Here is a 13,699-nt window from a genome sequence, read left to right on the forward strand (position 1 = left end):
CAGCAGCGGGATCTGCTGGGGACCAAGCTGGGAGCAGCACCCCCGCTCCATTGGACTCAGTGCCACCACCACCACCACGCCAACTTAAGTCCAAGCCCTTCACTGCTGCAGAGGCACTTAGTCTAGTTGTTCAATCACCATCGACCAGTGATGTTGGCTCATCGCAAGAAAGTAGCAGCAATGTCCCTCAATCAACACAGGTTGTTGTAACTCATCTGACGAGTGTTGAACAACCACAGCCGCAACAAAAACCACATGTGCAAGTACAAGCCCAAGTACATGTGGAAGGAGAGGCAGCGCAAGGAGATGCGCAAGCAGAGGTGCATGGAGGGTCACAAGTGCCCACAATAGTTGTTCCTCCCGAAGTAGGGGCACATCAGGAAATCGACAATCAAGGCGAGGTATCATTTGAGGAAGACACTCCTCCTGATGATCATTCATTGTCTTCCACACCCCTAGCAAGGAAGAGATCAAGGGTGGTGTCTACATCTTCTTCAAGCACACCTCCTTCTGATGATACGGATCAAAATTGGGAACCAGAACCACTGCCGTCTGAGAGTGAGGCACATGATCTGACAAAGGTAGTTAAGCGTAAAAGGAAGCTCGTCCAAAGTCTCAGAGTTATGGAGTGTGATGATGAGGCTCAACAAGAAGTGGCGGATACTGCTGCTGATGAAGACTCTGACAACGACGACCCAGTCATCATAAAGGTCACTGCAGCCCCAGCGGACATGCAGCAAACAGACATTTTGACCCTAGCCCGAAAAGCTGCTGAGCGTGATGATGATGATGTTGTCGACGAGGAGGCAGTGGAAACACCACAATCATTGGAGTTAAGTAGTACACCAACTCGTACCGCTTCCATATTTCTTTCTCACAAGAAGGGACCTCCATCCACCTCGACCTTAATTAGTGGCGGTGAAAGTGCACAACGTACAAAAGTTGGGCAATCCAGATCCTCCACTTCATCTGGCATTAGCAGCATGACCACCACCACCAGTATCGCCGAATCCTCCGCCCCCACAGACACTTCAAGTCCCCAGTTTGGGACTTCTTTACTGTTTGCCCAAAAAGGGAAAAGTTTGCCATTTGTACCATTTGTAAGGTTGCAGTTAGTCGTGGGAAGTTTGGTACCAACTATGGTACCGGAGGCCAGAGAGGTCATCTTAGGAGACAGCACACTGGCTAATGGTTTGCGCACCTAAAGGCGATCAAGGAAGCCTGAATTGGAAGTCAAGAAAACGTTGATGTTTCATCTGATGATGACGAGGAGGAAGAAGACGTGTCAAACACTTCACTTACACCCAGTACCCCTGTCAGCAGCACACCCCATGTGAGGCACACTAAGAGTGTTGGAGCGAGTGAGACACCAACGCGAAAAAGTTCACCAGCGAGCATAATTGGGTCAAAGAAGTAATTATCATCCCGTAAATGCTTGGTCCAGGGCAACATTAGAACCATGTTTTGTTCAGACGCGCCATATGAACGCAACCACCCACTGACGCGTCTGTATAACACTAAGCTGGCTAAAATGCTAGCTGTGGACCTTCTCCCTTTTTCTTTTGTAGAAGCGGTAGGTTTTCTAGAATTAGTGGCAGCGCTCTGCCCTAAATGGAAGGTTCCTAGCCGGTTCTATTTTGCCAGAGTTGCGGTTCCAGCACTACATGAAGATGTGCTGGAGGTGATTGGGGCAGCTTTGCAGAAGAGTGCTGTTCACACTATACATCTGACAACAGACATGTGGACCAGTGGCGCAGGCGCTGATTACATGTGCATCACTGCACACTGGGTCTCTTTTTCAGGGGTTAAAGCAAAGCTAAACGCAGGTGTTGACCCGGACCAAGTTTTTAAAGCTGCTCCGAAACATGCAACACTAGCCATGTTTGGCTTGGAGAAAAGTCACACAGCACGAAACATTTTGGACGAGTTTAACAAAAAGGTCTTTCACTGGCTGTCCCCAAAAAAACGCCAGATTGGTTATGTTTCCACGGATAATGGCGCCAATGTAGTTAAGGCCATGGCGCTGGGTGACTATTTCAGAGTGCCGTGTTTGGCGCACTGTATCAACCTGGTAGTTCAAAAATTCTTGAGTGATAAAGACAGTCCAGCGTGCGAGGTAATGGCCACCTGCCGAAAAATGTGCAACCATTTCAGCCATTCTTTTAAGGCCCGGAAGCATCTGAGGAGCCTGCTACATGAACGTCGAATGCCAGTGAAAGCACTCATCCAGGAGGTGGCAACACGTTGGAACTCAACCTTCTACATGCTTGAGCGTCTGTATGAGCAGTATACGGTACTCGATCACTATTTCTTAACACTGGGTACAGCTCAGAAGGACCTGAGGATGGATGCGGCGCACTGGGAAATAGTTAAAAGCCTGACAGAAATGCTTCGTCCTTTTGAGGTCTTCACGCGTGCAGTCAGCAAGGAGGACTGTAATTTGGGAAAAGCTATCCCATTGTTGTGCATGCTGGAGCACCAACTGAAGGCGGTGTCTTCTGAGTTAGAAAAAGATGAAAAAAAGAGGACCCTTTTGTTTTGTCGGAGAAATTGTTAGAGCGCCTACGTGGTGATGAACGTCTTAAAATGATCAACTCAGAAAAGCATTACATTTGTGCTACTATTCTGGATCCACGCTACAAAAAGGCGCTGGCAGGCCAAGCATTCTTTCCTTTTGCTGATGAAGATGTTAAAAAGTACAAACGTTGGCTAGCCTGGTCAGCCAAGAGGTTTGAAAAAGAACGGCAGGATATTGAAGGAGAAGGCAGTACATCAGCATCAGCATCAGCAGGCCATCCCCAGTCAAAAGAATCCACTTCTGCACCTGTGGCTGTGGCACAAGTGACCTCTCAGCCGTTAAAGACACCGGCAACCGGATCATCTGCACCACACACAAGAGTAACATTGGCTGCTGAAGAGGATTGGCTAACTTTGCTTGGGTATGGTTCTCGAAAAAATGTCACAAGCACAGCAAAAAGTAAGCAAAGTGGAGGAACCGTTGAGGACCTTGAGTCGATGGTGCAGGACTATCTGAATGACTCAACAGAGGTCTTTCTTAATGATGAGCCATTGCAGTATTGGCATGGGAAAAAACAATTGTGGCCACAGCTCTCCAACCTGGCTATAAACTACTTGTCTTGCCCACTAGCAAGTGTGTCTTCTGAACGTGTTTTCAGTGCTGCTGGTGGCATTGTAACTCCCAAACGGAGCCGCCTCTCGCCCAAAAATGTGGAGAGGCTAACAATGATCAAGATGAATCAGCACCTCATACCACCAGATTACAAAGTACGAGAAAGCACGCCGCATGAAGACGAGGAGGACAGCAACGTAGATGAGGGAATTTGTTCTCTGTTCGGTGACGCTGACCTCATCCTGCCTGAATTCGCAGAGTATGATGACAAACTCTTATTCTTATTCCCTGACACCGAGCCCTGAAAATGAGACAATGAATCAATAACTTTCTTTTTCGTCCTTATTCACTTTCATTCCTGTGTGTCTGTCTTTCTTTGTTTTGCACAGTTAATTTAATTCAAACTTTAATCACCTAATCACAAAAACAAGCCCATCAGCAGAACTGTCTTCACTTGTTTGCTTATTGATTTGAAGGTGCCGCAGTCTACATTCCTCAGGTTCACAAGTTCAGAAGAACATGCTCCTTTATCCTCCTCCTCCAGACTCCTATTTCCCTCAAAGCAGAGGGCTGGATTACGCCCAATGAAGAAAGACTCAGCACTTGTGGAGGTGTTCTACTTCTTTGCGGGTGAGTTGACGGCTCTGGGCCCATTGCTGTGAAGCTCTAATAACGGATAAAAGTGTTTTGGACCAAATATGAGGCGGAAATTTCTTGCCGTTTTTGCTGACTTGCTTGCCTTTGAGGTGCTCTTTGGCGGGGTTCTGTGTGTTTGTGGGTGACTTTTGGGGTCTGGGAGCACTGCTGCGACATTTGCTTTTCAGGAAATCCGTGGTGGAAAACAGGAGTTATGATGATGACCTAGCTGCACAGCGCGTTTGGACCGAAGGCCGAGAGATATTGTAAGTATGAGATTTTGCTTTTTGGCTGTTTGGGGGTGTTGTTGTGTGCTTTTTTGCGGGTGGGTTGGCGGGTCTGGGGCATTCCTGGGAAGGTCTAATACCGGATAGATGTGGTTTGGACAAAATCCATAAGGAAAAGCCTTTTGGCACTTTTTGTAACTTATGGTTCGTTAGGGTTAGCCCTAGCAGCAGGATTGCATGTGTTTCGGGGTGTTCTAGATTTTTGCAACTGGCTATGGATACTTTTGCTTGCTTGCAAGTGGTTTGAATACAATCCACGGTGGGTAAGGGGGTATTTGGGCCTACTTTTACTTTCAAAGTACATTTTGTCACCATTTTTCTGCTAGGCCTCGTTTTTTGAGATCTGATTGGGGGTCTTCTACATTTTTGCGACTGGCTTTAGTAAGGGTCTTGGTGGGAGCATTGCTGGGAAGGTCTAATTTTGTTCTAAAACACAGTTTACAGTACACCTAGCTTGAGGGGAAAGATCCGCTAAATTAATTTGGCCATACTTATTTATCCTTCAAAAGGTGACTCAGACAGAGTACGCAATTTCAAAAATATTGTACTGTCTATTAGGAGAATCAAAGTGTGACTTTTTGCACCACACAGCGTACATACCTTATATTTATTTATCAGTGGTATTGTAATAGCACTTCCTGTTTTCCGTTCAATAATTACAGGCCGGGTTTCAGTCAACATCCGCCAGGCAGGCAGTGGACAGGGTGTCTTCTGTCAGTGGTCACCAACATTGATGGACGAAGCGTCAGCTGGAATGGAGGAGTGCCGCTAATAAGAGGAATTGTTTGCTGCATGCAACTTACTTACCAAATTCAACAGGACAACTCCAACAACATACAGATGCAGTATCCATTGTTTTCTTCTATGAGTCTGACTGCATTTCTTGGATCTCTCTCTGCTTCTAAATTGATCCCTACAGCCATTCTATAGGTTTTCATTCGGCTAATTTTTAAACCTAATTTAATGTAAGAAGTGTTTCTCTGAGTGCAGAGATAGGCTAGTCAAAACGCTGCAGCCCTGTACTGTCGCATTCTAGTACTACTTACTTGACAGTAACAATGCATGCAGTAGGGCATGCACTTCCTTTATGTCACTTAAAAGATTTGTGGTTAGCTTTAGTTTGTACCCAAAGATTTCTTTATCTTCAATTATTGTTTGTCCATGCTGTGCTTTTTTTTTCTTCTCTCAACAAAACCTACCCAAAAAGAAACTCCCATTCCCATCCATTTTCCAAACCCTAACCCTCTTCCCCCGGGCTGTGTGGTTTTGCTTGATGTGTGACTAAATGACATCAATAATTCCACACACTTGCTGGGGAGGATAAGGTCATAGCAACAGGCTGGTGAAGGAATCCGAGGATATATTCTAGACTTACTCAGCTTCAGTACTATTTCTTGTAGTAGTAGGAGCCAATGTCAAATAAATTCAACGCAAGTACTAGTTATACTTGCAATACTTTACCATTTGTTAGGCTACATTGTGGCACTGTTCTAGTGTACTGTCACCTGCTATATTCTCTATCGTACCGTAACCGTTGTAATGCTACAGTAAGGACAAACCAGGTTTCGTTTTCTTTTTTTCCATAGGCATGCAACTGCCACTGTGTCACACCACTAGTACCACCGCAATGAGGACATTTCATCCACCCAGGATTGCCAACCTTAATCCCCATTTCCCGTGGAGCCAGCCCTGGGCCTAGCCCTAACTCAAACACAAATTACAGGTAAGATAAGCGTTTGGTGGGAGGTAGTATAATGGAGTATTAGGACTAGACGAGAGATTGACGGTAGTACTACTAAAGTCCTAGGACTCTTCAGGAAAACAAACTTACTGTTAAACCCCCACCCACCACCACCAGACTCAAAAGCAGTAAAAAACAGGTATGGTCAGATAAAGTTTAAAAAAGTATATTTATGTAGCCCTAACAAAATAATCTCCCTCAAGACCCTCCCTAACCCCAACGATTGTCTTTCAAAAGTCCCAAAAAGAACCCAACTCCCAAATCCCACCCCCCAAAAGTCTCTAAAAAAAGGGCAAGGGACACTACACTACTGGAGGGTGCTGGTGAATTTAGCGGCCAGGGCATCATACTCCTTGCGGAGGGTGGCATGGTCGAAGCGGAGGCCCTCCACCAAGTTCTTATAGTTATGGACCTCCTGCTCCAGGTAGGACACTCTGAGTCCCAAGCGGCGCTGGCGTGCCTTGCAACTCCTGTGGGGGGCAGCTGGTGTCTTTGCTGCTTGGCGGTGGCGGTTGGCTTTGGTAGCCCGGCTCCGTACCGCTGGAGCACTGCGCTGGCTGGCAGCCCGTGGGGGCACGGAGGAGGATGCAGCTGTCCCAGTGGAGGATGTTGTGGTTCCACCGGTTGACTGCGTGTCCTCCTCCTCCAGGGCCACCAGCCGCCGATATTCGGCGACAGTGGCATCCAGCCTCCGTTGCCGGGCCATTCGAGCCTGCTCCCTCCGTGATGTCGATTTGGAAGGAGCAACTATATGAAGAAAGAAAGACATAGTCTGTAACCAATGCTCCTTAACATTGATAACACAAAGTGATTGAGCCGAAAGTTGTGTCACAGTACAAGTAGCAAATTGAAAGCACAGTACATAACTATTGAGGACAGTATCTATCTAACCTCCCACTTCTGCATCCTTGCTCTAACATTAGTGGGAGTTTAATGAACAAATTCTACGACCACTATGGACTTCCATTACAGTCGACTATGACAGTACACCAGTCTTATTCTTCTTCTTCTCTCTTGTTTAGGAAAATTGGTACGTTATCTTATGCAAGCCGGCAGAATGCCAGCGCAGTGAACTTGCACCCGAGAAAAACAGACGCACACCATGATGAGTGAGACAGACTTGCGTTACTGTACCGGTCCAGTACATGCAGGTGGTGAAGCTATTACTTTTCTATTACGGGTGGCACTGAGAATACTCTGTTACAAGGGCTACTGCTTAATTAATTTACCTTTCACCCTACAGTGCAAATGAGTACTAGAAAAGGAAAATGAAGAAGCTAAATAATTTGATTATCTATCACTTCACATGGGATGTATTTGATGACATATGGGATGACTTTAGGTGCTTTGCTTATTATTGATTTAACAGTGATACACCCACACATGAATGACGTACTACTACTAAACTAAAGTTATTAAGAGAGGTACGGAGTGTCCACCGTAATAACCGGATATATGCTGTGCTTGCAGTTGCAATACAAACTACTGCTACTATTCATGGTAGTACTGGACAAATTTACAATTTTTTTTCCTTGCCAGTTGCCTTCCCTACACTGGAACGGACGTGCGGGTGCGGTGTTACATGCTCTTCAAGGTAACACTTAGTTCATCCAGTGACCATCTACTCTCTCTAGATACACATATGCTATCTAAGAGTCAGATAATACCATGCTCCAGGCATCCATCCATTCAAAGTATATGCACACATACAGTTTCTGTTTCACCCACCCAGGCTGTTCTCCTTCCACCCATCCTTGCTTCATCATTGACCCAGCCATGCACCATACCATATTCTTTCCTTCCCAGCCACCTCGGGGACCAAGCAAACACATATCATTCTTCTTTGCCAGCCATCATAAAATTTCTCGTCCTTCCACACTTACTTACACCCTTCTTTCGCTTTTCGTTCATCCCATCCATCAAGTTCATCTAAGATCTTATTGGGATTCTTCTCACCAAAAACTTCACAGCTAAGTCGAAGTACATTTAGAGGAGGCTACTACCTGGTTGATTTATTATACACCCGTGCAGAAAGCACACTATGCAGTCTTCAATCTCAATAGGTAAGGAATATATAGCTTACCTCTTCCCGCCACCACCGTGTGAACCCTCACAGGAACGTCCGGCACTTGCACCGCATCCTCCCAAGAGTCCTCGTCCAACACCACCACCTCCGCGCTGGCCCCGCCACCAGATGTTACACCTACAAAGTACATTTAAGAATGTTAGAAATACACCACTCACTACTATATAATATTTGGTCTAGGAGGAATAAAGAAATGTTAAAAAAACAAAATACAATGTAATAATTTGTAACTGTATACTCTAAAGTAAAAATGTCCCTTTTTCCAGGGAAGGCTGTTGTCTTGCTGCACTTTTTGGCACAACTGATGAATGCTTGCTTTTTATTTTTAACACACGCCACTTTTTCTCCTAACAGAAGCTTGACTTCTAAGAACACGATCAGGGTCAAGCTCAAGTTCAAACCAGGTGAGAGCTCAGCTCGACCACAAGAAATGTGTCCAATTAATCGTTAGCACTAAGCACTTTTCCATTTTCAGTTAAACTTTTACTTTTATGACAAAGTGTATTTTAATAAATGTGTTTAGTTTTAATAAAGCTTTTAAACTTAAATAGACTCTGTGGTTTTTGGTCCTCCAGACTAGAGTGGATGAGCTAAAGGTTTTGGAATTTTTGCAAGCATGAGTGCCTCTGACACTTCTTGACTGACTCCGTACTCTTGTCCTGCGTTGGATAATCTAATCATCATTGGGGATCAATGATCGGTGACTTTGGGAGCTAAATGACTCTACCACACTATCTAGTCAGTAAGGAGATTGGGGGTTCTTCAAAGTCTGATATCACTGAGGTATGTAGAAAGAAAGTCTACCTGCGCCTATTATAATTGATAAACAATGCACTATTTAGTGTTCATAGTTCGGTTTGTGCAGATTTGTCCCTGCAACAGTAGTAGAATGGATTGTCCTCCTATCCAAACCAAAAGTAAAGTAGTATCTTATTCTTTCTTGGTGGTCATTCACCTTTTTATTGTTGGCAATTGTCAAAGCATAAACATTTAGAAGACTTGAAAAGACATTATGGACAATCCCAGAGGACTGCACTCAGTGCATAGAGCTATTGCTGACTAGAATGGGAGTCCAATGGAATTGCCAAATGTGCAATCTTAGTTAGCTACACAGACAGACTAATAAGAATAATCTAGTAATACCACAGGGAGTCATAGTCGAGGCAGGATAAGAATTTAGATCCAGTCTACAAGAAGATCAAAGACGATTTAGAAAAAGTCGAATGAGGAACGCTAGGAAAATATAGGTCCTCTATATTAAAATTAAAACTTACTGGGGCCAGCAAAGGAGCCCTCGCCTGTTCGCTTCTGGCCTGCATCCTGAACAGTACCCTCCTCCTCCTCCTGTGTCCTCTTGCCCCTGGGGGGAGCTGATGTACAACATGAAAGAAAGAAAGACCAGCAAACATGGATGATATTTGTCAACCAAATCAAACATTTCAAAAGAACAATAACAAAATATTTTGGAGAAATAGCAAATAGATAGACAACTATTCCACAGGATATATTGACCAATCTCATATGGTATACTACGTTATTCGTATTGCCTGATTTGCGGACCGTTGACTTTGAAAGTTCCTATGTAACTCACTAAACAGACTACTAAAAAGGTTTGCCTAGGCCTGGCAGGCAGCAGTCCGCAGCACGCGAAGTGACAGACAAAGTCCATCGTGCTTGCAGATCAGTGAATACTCAAACTATCAATCCACCGACCACCACCACTATTTCTTCTTATAGCCATGTGTCTAAAGGAAGTACTGGACTTCAGTCTGTTGGGGCTGATTTAGAAGTTCCTTGCGGCTCATTTTCCTCCATTGTTGCGTGACTTTTGTGACGCAGCGGCAGAACAAAAGAGACGCCATGGTGCGGCGTATATAAAAAATGTGGGAGATGCATCACGTTGTAAAGCCCTGCGCCATCAGGGGGCGTTCCGGCGCAAGGGAGGGCGTTCCTGCGCAGGAACGAATCCTAAAAGTGGCTGAGGGAAATCTACAAGATGTCAATCAGTCACTTTTAGGACAATGATGCGTGACTGAAACACTGCGCCTGCTTGAAGCCGACGTACGGCTTGATGCAGCATTGGGGAGATAGGGACACCCCAGAGCATTGCTGGAGCTGCGCCATCATTGGCACGCAACTCCGGCAATGCGCCGCCTTTACGGCACAGATGCGTAAGGCTTCTGTTGGGCCCATGGGTGGTGATGGTGGCATGGCGCACAATTACTGCCGCATCCCTGCTACTTTGCAGGGATGCGCCGGTAATTGAAAATATGACCCTTAGTGTCTAGCATTACGCAGTTCTTTACACTACACTCATACATAATTTCTCAGGCCAATGAAATGAACACAAAATACAAAACAAATAAGCATAGTAGCAAGCAAGGCTACTGAGAAGGAGAGCAGTGCACCTGAAATGCATAGAAGATTTTGAAATATAATTTACCTACAATGTAATCGGCAGCATTATTGCTCTTGGTAAAGAACAAAGATTTGCAAATAACAGAGCCGGATAAAACAGAGTAGTGATGAAATAGCTAGAAATAGCTACTACTACTCACCAAGCCCGGGGACCTCTACGCCGAGCACGTCCAGCAAGTCGCGTTCCCGGTCCATGACATCCGTCCAGCGGTGGGTGGCCTGGTTATAGGTGGGCCGGACCCCAGAGAGCTTAAACATGGCCCGCACACCTTCTCCCACCGCTTCCGGCGCTCCCGAATGCCATAGCCGGTTGCGATCTTGCCGCCTCCCAGGATGGTCTTGGGGAGGCGGCGCTGGACGTGGAATATTAGTGCGGCCACCTCCTCCGCGCTAAAGATCTCCCGTGGCATCACTAGCTCCCCCCTCAAACACCCGCACGGGAGCCGGGCACGGGGTGCGGGACCCTTCCCCTTCTCAGGGTGCTTCCCGGCTCCCTTTACCATGGTCTGGGCAGAAATGAATGTAAATAATAAAGAAGAAATAGAATAGGGAAGAAGAAAAGGAAAGAGTTTAAAAAAGTAGTTTAACATTAACAAAAAGTAGCAGAAAACACAAAAATATAGAGCTAGAAAAATAGAGGGATAGATAATAAGTAAAATAGATCAAAAAAACTTCAAACAAGCAAAGGATGGCAGAGATTCAGAGAGGATACAGAAAGCATGCCCAGAACCATAGCAATGAATGAGAAACAAGATGGCCGCGCCCATTCACGACCGCATGGGTAAGTTCGCGCGAGATTTTCCTCGCGATCACGCGTGAAATTGTACTAGCGAGCAGCACACTTTGCGAGATTACACATAGCGGCCGGAAACGGAAATACGTCACGCAAACAAGATGGCCACGCCCGTGTACGACCGCTAGGGTAACTTCGCAAACGTATCGCTACAAGCGCCTTGCGAACATGCAAAAAATCCCGCTAACATACACGCCGCAAAAAAAAAAAATAGTGTATTCGCACGCATTCGCGGCTTCCGAAATCGATCTCGCACGGATTCGCGCCTCGCAAATGGCGCGAAATTGCAGAAAAACGATTTTTGCTAAACTGAAAGCAATCAGCAGGTGCAAAAGTTCAAACTTAACATTAGTAACCATTCACTCTAGTGCTTCCTGAGGGGCCCCTCCAGAGTTCAGTTGCCTATTTGCAACTATTCTATGACCCTGCTATGACCCAAACAGCAGGCTCATAGAATAGCTACAAGTAGACCATAAAGGTCCTGTGAAAAAAAATTTCAGTGCAACAGAAAGGAAATTACAGATAAGGAAGGAAGCAGGTGCCAGCCAGACTGGAAGTTTCAAAATTACTGACACATTAATGACCCCCAAATTAATTCATGGCAGTTGAAGAAGGGCAGGTGTGTTTGCTTTCACTGCAACAGAAAGCAAATTACAGATAAGGAAGGAAGCAGGTGCCAGCCAGACTGGAAGTTTCAAAATCACTGACACATTAATCAACCCCAAATTAATTTATGGCAGTTGAAGCAGGGCAGGTGTGCTTGCTTTTTTTCACCCCCATAATCTACAGTGATAAACAAACCTAATGGGTGGCAGTGAGGATGTACCAGAGGGTGGCATGGGTGTACCAGAGGGTGGCAGTGATAAAACAGAGGGTGCTGTGAACCTGTGATGATAAACCAGACGTAGAAACAACATAGTCGCGGCCGTTGCGAGCCGACAAGTAAGTTCGCAATTGCGAACTGGTCCACAAATCCTCGGGAACACAAAAACCACAAAATTCCGCAAATCCGCGAGAGTTCGCGGATTTTGCGGATTGCGAATCTGTAAATACGCAAATTCGCGTACGCGAGATCCGCTAGATCCGCCCATACTTATTTGAGAGTCAAATCAGGGCAAATCCATGTTGCATGTTAATATTTTATTAGAGCGAATTTGTAAATGTGCTTAGCTACTCTACATTTAAGGTTAACATATGGTTCCAGTCACCAAAGCACACAAGTCTTCTAGTCTGTGCTTTCGTCTATCAACCTAATGTACTTTGGGACTTGTGGTCCATGTTCTCTTTAGTTGATTCAGTTGTACTATCATACTGCTAACACTTGTTTTTAAACGGAAAGACTGGACCGGACCATTGTTTTCTTGAAATGGAGTGACCTGGGAACCTTACTCTATGTATTTTCCCAGATTTTCTTTCTCTTTAGTTGACCCATCTTGACTTTTAAATGTAACTAAATATATTGGTTGAATAAAACTCTTTTATAAGCATTGAACCTAATTAGGATTAAGTAGTTGAAGCTGATTTATTTATGATATAACCTTGGGCCAACATGCTCAACAGCAAATAACTGTGTTTTGGTTTACATTTTTCGACATTTTAGATTAAGTCTGGTGAGAGGATCAGTTATTTACACATGAACTGTGATTCTAATCAGTAGAAAATTATTTATTTTCTTAACAGATTTTCATATATTTAAAAAAAATATTTTTAATGTTTTTAGATTCCTGGATGTTTTTGTATTCAGGCTACATTGAATGTGATGTATGTACCTTTTATTAAATGGGAATATTGCGAAATAAAGTTTTCAGCTTGACTGACTGACTTTTAAACCTATATACATCTGGGACATATATATATGTCCCCGATGTGTGGACATATATATGTGCAAATGTTAAAAGGCTTGTTTATGTAGTGGTGAATAGTGGGAAGGGGTGGAACAGGACAAATATTAATTAGGTCTCTGCATAATTATAAATAGGCTTAGCTAGTCAGTGAAAATCAGGCAATTTTAACCTATCTTCAGAGGCCAGATTTTCGCATTTCCTGCTCCTGGATGTCCCTGAGGTAGATTTCCACAAGCAGTCAATGGGGCCGGAATGGTTACCCTGTCCCCATGGTACATCAGTTGATGCTGGTAACAAAAATCAGGACACTGGGTGGGAGCCGGCAGCTTGCGGCTGAGTTGGAAATACACACAGTGGGCCTGATTCACATAACTACCTTAAGACAAAATCCTAAACTTACTACCATTTTGGTATTCACAGAAGGCACTTACTCATTTTGGTATTCACAGAAGGCACTTACTCATTTCAGTATTCACAGAAGTTAGGAGTTCTAACTTTAGGACTCCTAAATGCCTTCTGTGAATACCGAAAGTCTTGAAGTTAGGATTTTTCTCAGTTTAGGAGTAGTAAAGTTAGGACTCCTAACTTCTGTGAATACCAAAATGAGTAAGTCTCTTCTGTGAATACCAAAATGGTAGTACGTTTAGGATTTTGTCTTAAGTTAGTTCTGTGAATCGGGCCCGGTGACTGGGTTTGATGGAGTTCATGATCTCGACAAAACTGCGTGTGGATGTGACCTAAGAGCATAGTTTGGATGGCTGCTA

Source organism: Lissotriton helveticus, chromosome 11 (assembly GCF_964261635.1).
Source record: "Lissotriton helveticus chromosome 11, aLisHel1.1, whole genome shotgun sequence".
Taxonomy (NCBI): domain Eukaryota; kingdom Metazoa; phylum Chordata; class Amphibia; order Caudata; family Salamandridae; genus Lissotriton; species Lissotriton helveticus.